General features: G+C 31.6%; 1 long non-coding RNA gene across 2 annotated transcripts; it reads left to right on the top strand.

Moving 5' to 3' along the window:
* Positions 1 to 652: 652 nt before the first annotated feature.
* LOC126892302 (uncharacterized) lies at positions 653 to 5,789 on the top strand. 2 transcript variants are annotated; one of them, XR_007700768.1, is made up of 4 exons: positions 653 to 2,191; positions 2,344 to 3,715; positions 4,351 to 4,509; positions 5,430 to 5,789. It is a non-coding gene; the product is annotated as an uncharacterized LOC126892302 (long non-coding RNA). The 2 variants fall into 2 exon arrangements; XR_007700767.1 differs by having other exon boundaries at positions 823 to 3,715; positions 5,430 to 5,630.
* The last annotated feature ends 2,556 nt before the right edge of the window (positions 5,790 to 8,345 follow it).

Genomic DNA, 8,345 nt, shown 5'->3' with positions numbered 1-8,345 from the left:
TTTAATTATCACTCAATACTAACTTATTTCTACTAGAAAAATTGAATGTATTCCCGAGATTTAAAGAAAACTAAAAATATCTCGGAAAGTAATCAGTTTAGATATAGGGAATGCTATATAAAAATGAAAGAGTATATTAAATACAATAATGTTAAAAAATAAAATATAGGGTGATCCATTTAAAAAAATAGAGAAAATCGTAATTTGGTTTTGTAGGTCACCCTGTATACAAATATTCGTCAATGATGTGAATTGGACTTAATTTAAAAACTACAGTATATTGTTTATCTTACTACATAAAACAAATTATTGTCTACGAATTACTTCTTTATATACAGGGTGTTAATCTCATAGTGATTTCGAAATAAAAATGGTCATAACTTGTTAAATACTCTGTATAGTAATTCAAAACCATATATTAAATGAACAAGAATTATGAGGGGAATATAAATATAAAAAAATATATAGGGTGTCCCATTTAAAAAATTATATGTTTGATATACCACGCAGTTACTGATCACCCTGTAGAAATGGACATATTTTCCAAGCGTGGAGAATATCATTGCCTACATTTTTTTTTTAAATAACTTTTCTCGATATTTTATACCATAATGGAGTTATCGACCGATCCCGCACTAAAAACTCACCCTGTATATATATCCCTAATAGCACACGACGTCCTTTGGACGTCCAAAATAGGTCCATTTTTGGTCCTTACGTCCATGGACTATAAACGGACGTCCTTTGGACGTCCCATGTTGGACGTCCTTCGGAAGGAATAAATATGGACGTCCTTTGGACGTCCGACGTTGGACGTCCTTCGGACGGAATAAATATGGACGTCCTTTGGACGTCCGACGTTGAACGTCCTTTGGACGTCCATACTGGACGAAATACGGACGTTTTATGAACGCTTATATATTTTATATTGGACACATTATTACGGGATCAAATAGCAAAATAATTCAATAAAATATTAACTTACGCGTTAACTTTACGTTAATGAAATACAGTCAAACCTGTCAGTAACGGCCACTAAAATGAAAGAACTATTGGCCGATATAGAAAGGTGGCCGTTATTACCAGTTTTTGTAGTCTAGATATACAGTAAAACTTGTGTTACTGGCCACCTGATAAAATCGGCCACCTGTACTAACGGCCGGTTTAAATATTCCCCAAACCAATTATATCTGGACTACAAAAACTGGCAATACCGGTCACCTTTCTATATCGGCCAATAGCTTTTTCATTTTTAGTGGCCGTTACTGACAGGTTTTACTGTAATTGGTTTGGGGAATTTTTAAACTGACCGTTAGTACAGGTGGCCGGTGTTTGCAGGGGGCCGGTAACACAGGTTTTACTGTAGTTTAAATCGAAAAGATTAAATCTTAATTCAAAATTGTATATACAATTATTACAATTATAAACAAACTATATAGTTTAATATCCAAAACATGTTTTTGATTTTATGTAATGTAATGAAAATCTTATTTGTAAATTATTGGTTACAATGTTTAACAATAGGAAATATTCAAGAATAAATAAAATAAAAGTTTAATCCTAACAACACAAAACATTCCAGGAATATAGGTACTACCGTTCTATTCCGTGAACATCTATCTGATTAAATTATGGGTGGAAAGTTACCACAAGATATTCTATGAACATAGTACAATGGGTGCGTTCGGACGACCACAGCGGCTGGACAGCTGAGCCAGCAGTAGCTGTCAGACGTCACCGCTGGAAGCCAGCCGCTGAGAGATTTACTAAGCTTTCCCTATCACGGCTGGATGCAACCACTCAGCCGATTTCTGCTGGCAGCCAGCCGCTATGGTCGTCCGAACGCACCCAATGTCTTCCTGGAGGGGTAAAATTTTCCATTACAAGATTTTAAGAGAGGCCATTTACTGTTCAATTTGCGTTCATTTTCAAATTTGCCGCGCGAGTATCTATGTAGCGTCGCGTGGTCATTGGTCATCACATTTCATTTTCATAAGATAAAAGATAACCGATAACCTAAAAATTTAGTAAAAATTTTGATTGGAAAAAAATGCATCGATAAGGGGGTGTGGGAAATGGAAATTAGTGGCTTTTCTGCTGTACTGTCTGCTAGTCAAATCACACAACACTTTTTTCTATGCTGCTAGTTTTTGCTCTGTGCTCTGGCTGGATCTCTTGTTTAAACAATTTTGTAAGTATTATAAAATCCGTTTTCAATTTTCTTTATTCTTTATGAAACGAATCATTTATGCATGCATATTATTATCTGTAAATAGTACCTATTTTTTTTGATTTTTAATTGTAAAGAATAGAAAAATTACCCTTCATTTTAATTTTTTTTAGAATCAGCTGAAAGTGGCCTACAAAAAAAAACCAAGAAGGAAATATATAGCCTTGTGGCTATGAAAGGCAAAAGAGAGATATAAAAAGTGTATTGGCTAGTTGGAAGAAAGTCCACATTGTCCATGCATAATAAGTTATTACTTTATCAACAAATATCAAGAAGATAGCAGGGTCAGGAGCAACAACTTCATAAGTTCAAGAATATCGAGGAAATCCAGCTCCTCGATACTACTGGGCAAACTAGAAGATTGAAGAGGACAAAGCCTTTTGAACTAGTTTGAGTGATAGGTGATAGTGAAAAACGGAGCATAGTGCTTGTGTGCTGTGCCTGTGTATGTTAAAATAGTGCACGATCTTGTTAGATTAGATAAGAGACGCTATGGGGTAAGCTCTTCATTTTAAGAAACAGTAGTAATTTAGGTTAAATTAAAATTGCTCATTGGTCAGTTATGACCAGATTGTTTTTTATGTTTGGCAAAAAGGACTTAAGTCAGAATTGCACATTGATAATGTTTTGATGATTTCTGGACCAGAAAAAAACTGTTGTAGATGTAAACTGTACCCTAACAACACACAACATTCCAGGAATGTACTACCAAAGTTCTATCAATATTTGAATGTCCTGGACATTTAGGGAACATTCGGTGAACATCTGATTAAATTATTCCTGGAATGTTACCATAAGACATTCTGTGAACATACTACCAATGTTCCTATATTTTAAGTTGCGAAATAATACATACGTGTAAGAGATACAACATTACTTATAACATACCAGACAAACTAAGTGACATTTTAGGCCTACAGTGCAATAATATGTCAAATTTAAAGAGTTTCCCAAGTTCAATGAATACAATATTATAAACATACAAATGTAATAAAAATTATTGTTCGCGAATATTCAATTTGGAATGCGATTTTGTTAATAAAAAAAATACTTATAACTTATGCAAAACCCAAGCGAGGCATTTATATTTATTTCTTTTGCGTTCATTTTCAAATTCGCCGTGCATATATGTTTGTGCATGGCGCTTGAGAGGGCATCACGTGACTAAAAACGACCAACCAACGACCTCGCTTCGGCCATCTTGGCATCTTCATCTTGGCGACCTTGCCGTTGCCCGGCCTTGCCTTGCCGTGGATTGTTGTTTGTATTTTGTATTATTTGTGCTTTTTAAGAATATTTTTTTAATTCGGATACTTTTATAATAGCTTTAATAGTATTATTAACATAGTGCATAAAATGGTGTCCTGTTTTTAACGCAGTTGGAGTAGCAGAAACAAATGTAGATAAAAAAATCTGCAGGAATAACGTTTCAATTATGACAGAAGCTCAAAACAAATGACTGTGAATGAAAAGCCCTATTAAAAGGTTAGTATGCAAATATGTAAACGAAAGCATGCCCTGTATTTCAGAAAATAAATTAATACTATTAATACCCTAATAATACTATTCATAAAAAATCTTTTAAGTAACGTAGATATAACAAAGTGAATAAAAGGCATAAATCAGAAGAATTATTATTTTATTTTATAAGTTAATAATTGGTCATATCCATTTATTATTTTAATAATAATTGTGAATAAGCCACAAACTTCCCTTATTCCTAACTAAAATAGTAAATAGAGATAGGTAATAACAAAAGGATTTGTAAAACTAAAATAATTCTTTTTGCGTTTTTGCTAGTGTATGCGTTTATAAATAGGATGGTAGACCACACACTATAATATGCAGTACCAACTAATGAATACACAGAATATTATAGTCGATTTGCTAAACTCAGTCTCAGTACTAATTACTGTAATTTTGGCAAAATTGGCCAAAAACAAAAAAAATTACCTACTAAAATCACTAGCCAGTTGTGTCTGAGTTTGGGGAACCGACTATACTAATAAACAATTTCTAAGCTGTTTTATAATAATTTTGTGAGTTCATTAATCATATTTTTTATTTAAAACTAAAATTTGTTAATAATGCTTAGTAATGCATATATTTTGTATTTTTAGCTTTCCAGAAGATCCTGCGAAGAAGACAAGAAAGTATAGATTAGATTTGTTAATAGAGGAGTATGTTCAAAACACTTTTTAGAAAAAGATATTGACAGAACTTCACTTTCATCTGTTCGTTTGAGAGACTGTGCTGTTCCAATAGCTTATGTCACACAGGTATATGCATAACCTAATTAATAATACAGTCCGTACAATATAGATACTGTTGTAATTCATTATCTACATCGGAGATCTAAGTTGACATTGTTGCCCAACTACAAAAAATTTTTGAATTCATTTTAAGTCAAATATATCACATAATTATTGCGAAGTAGATTATACAACAAAACAGATTAATATTCAATGTAAATAAATAAAAACATCAGAAATCGAAAACAAGAATTAAGGTATAATCTTATGTTACAGTTATTAAGGTACCAAGGGTATTATAGGGATATATGTTGACCGAAAGCGTTATTATTATAATACCTGTGGTGCCTTCAACGTTTAATGTCCGACTAAATTATTCTTTATATGCGAAAAATTTGAATGAATTTTGAATTGATTAGTTTTTAAATAAGTACATTTACCAGTAACAGTAGTAACGTAATTGTGGTAACCATAGTTTTAGTTAGGTTGATATTTGTCAACTTGACAGTATCTAAGTCGTTATTTAAATTTAATGCCCAAGGGCGTTATATCGTACTTAACAGACTTCGAAATGTCATTATTTGTCAAATAATGTACCAGTAGGACATTAAAGTAAATAATAAAAACAATAAATATAATGAATACTAAATACTTATTTGTTTGTGAAAAATCTATTTCTTTGTGGCTTTTTTGTAATTAATTATTCTAATGGGGAAATAAGCCACAATTTACTTGAAAAAATAATTTTATTAAAGTTTCTACTTCCACATCGGATGTCGTTGTCAAAATACAAAATGTTCATTATTATTATTTTATTTATTAAATATTATTTAGTATTTATTTTTTTATTATTATTATTTATGCATATTATTACCTGTAAATAATATTTCTTCTGATTGTTAATTGTAAAGGATAGAAAAATTACCTTTTATTTTATTTTCTTTTAGAATCAGCTGAGAGAAGTGGTCTACAAAAAACCAGAAAGGAAACGGAATATGTGGCTACGAAAAGCAAAAGAAAGGTTTACAAAGCAAATGTGACACATTTTTTTATAATATTTAGGAATGTCAGCAAATTACATTAAAAAATGTATGTAAAGATTTTTTGCAATAAAAATGTTTATATTTATCAAGGATGTATTATTTGGTATGGCCATATATCGTCAGTGATGTGACAGTACCTCCTATCTGTTTTTTTTTCAAGAGATTTGTAAGATAGACTAAAAACTTGTTTCGGCCACCTCCTGTTTTCATATATTTTTTGACTTGTTTTGCAGTAAATTCAACTATCTATTTACTACAAAAAAAGTCAGAATACGTACGAAACCAGAAAGTGACCTTAAAAAATGTTTTTCGTCTCCTGCAAACCTCATGAAAAAACATAGGAGGTATTGTCACATTACTGACGATATATTTCAGTGAATGTCTAAAAAATATACTGTGAATGTTCAAAGAACGTTCGTAGACATTCATGGAATGTTCTAACAAGACATTCAGTCTAAAAATATACTGTGAATGTCCAAAGAACATTCATGGAATGTTCCAACAAGACATTCAGTCTAAAAAATAGACTGTGAATGTCCAAAGAACATTCGTAGACATTCATGGAATGTTCCAACAGAACATTCTAAGAATATTTAAAATGCTGACACAGCACTTTCCTGGTACTTTCCAGGGACATTCGTGTGCATTTGGGGACATTCCAGGAATGTTTTCAATGTCCTGTGTGTACATTCTAGGAACATTCATGGAATGTTTTGTGTTATTAGGGTATGTATTGTCGAAGCGAAGATCGGTGGAATATGTGCATTTTATCAATGAAATTCGATATTTTTAAGATATTCCAGAAGCCGCTATAGATAAAATGTTTTAACAACCTATTAATCATTCATAATTACACGACGAATATTAGTACAGTTAAAATAATTAACACCATAACCGGACAATAATTATTTAATGAGTGAAATTTAATTTTTTTTACTTTAATGACAAAAAAAGCAAGCCCAGTAGCAGAATCCAATTAAAAATTATTTTTCACATCATATTTGAAACATTATTTGGTTGAAAAATCTCATTTTTGTTGGCAAAAAAATATATTAATTTGTTTGGACTAAATTACAGTTGTGTTTATCTTAAAAAGGATATGTTACTATCAACATTCACACAGTGTTGCCAAACTGAATTTTGTTATTTTGAGTGTAAATTTTTTCCATGGATCTCCGAGGGTACTATACAGTAGAATCTACTACAGTACTGTAGAAATCATCAAAACATTATCGATGTGCAATTCTGACTTAAGCCCTTTTTCCCAAACATCAGAGAATTGTAATGTACAATAATTCTCCTATCTGCTTTTTCATGAATTTTGTAGGAGATGAAAAACCATTTTTAGGATCATCTGCTTTCACATGTAAATTTTGACATGTTTTGTAGTAAATAGATAGTTGAATTTACTACAAAACATGTCAAAAAATATATGAAAACAGGAGGTGACTATAAAAAAAGTTTTTAGTCTCTCTTACAAAACTCATGAAAAAACAAATCGGAGGTATGTCACATCAGTGACTATATCCAGGGAATGTCTAAAAAATATACTTTGATGTCCCAAGAACCAAATATAACCTACAGTCCATCTAATTTACTTACTGTTGCACGTCATTATCTACGCCAGAGATCTAAGTTGACATAGTTGCCAAAGTATAAAAAGATCCTGAATCCATTTTAAATCCATAGAGGTATATATTAACATAGAGTGAGCCCTCACTCCGCCACCACTGACGACAAGATCTCTTCGACTGGTTTGCGGTATCTCTTTCTAGCACAATGTATCGAGAAACATAACATGAAACTAAGTGGGGGTACGGGACGGCAAGTGAAATAAGGAGAATTGCTTTATTCTTCTTTTTTCTTTAATTATTATGACAAGTGACAAGACAACATAACCCAAATAATTTAATCCGGCCCTATTTCTATTTTTGAACAAAATGTTGGAAATATCTTAGTTTATTTTTAGTTCTAGCTTATTTATGGCTAGATTGAAAATCTGAATTTTCTAATATTGCTTCATGATTATCATCAGGGACTTGATTCGGTTCTTAAACAGGTAAATTTTCTGTCTCATCTGATATTGATTTGGTAGTGGAATTCTTTAGTGTATTATTTGGACTTTCATTTTCATCTTAATCACTATTGTGATTCAATAATTTTAGGTCACTTTTAGGAGCTGAGTACTTCGTTGCAACTGTACTTTTCTTTCTGTTTGGATACTGCATTAAGGCATAATGTACATTGGCTTCTAAAAGATAATCCTTTTCAACTAAAGGATCAAACTTACTCATTCATACAAATTTTCTTAGTAATACTTTGTCTGAATCTTTCATGAAGAAATAGAATTTCTGCTAGTTGATCTTCATTGATAAGTAAACACATGTTCATGATGTGTACAATAGGGAACTTGCACAATTTTTTTTTATTGCATAATAATGTTCAGTTTTGTTTAAAAATGAGATTTCCAAAATTTCACGCTTCAAAAACTCGTAATAACTTAGAAATACGTATTTAAAGTCTTCAGCGGTATAAAATAGTTCAAACGACCCGTGACGTCACATAGTTTTACATTAGTTATTATTATGGTTATATTTCGCTGTGTCTAAGTACACGCTAACGTGTACGCAAATAAAAAAGTTAGGTATGTACACGCGAATTAAACTTCATCAAGCCAGTGACGTTATTATTTAGCGTGCGCAGTGACTGTATATTTTGGTACATGCTATTTTGATATGTTTAGCGTGTGTTTGATAGAAAAATATTTGTTAAAGGAAGGGAAGCAGAACGATTCAGATGTTTCAAACTTAATTGTAATAA

Source organism: Diabrotica virgifera, chromosome 9 (genome assembly GCF_917563875.1).
Source record: "Diabrotica virgifera virgifera chromosome 9, PGI_DIABVI_V3a".
Classification (NCBI taxonomy): domain Eukaryota; kingdom Metazoa; phylum Arthropoda; class Insecta; order Coleoptera; family Chrysomelidae; genus Diabrotica; species Diabrotica virgifera.
Note: the sequence above shows the minus strand (reverse complement) of the source record. Positions and strands in the feature narration are given on the sequence as shown.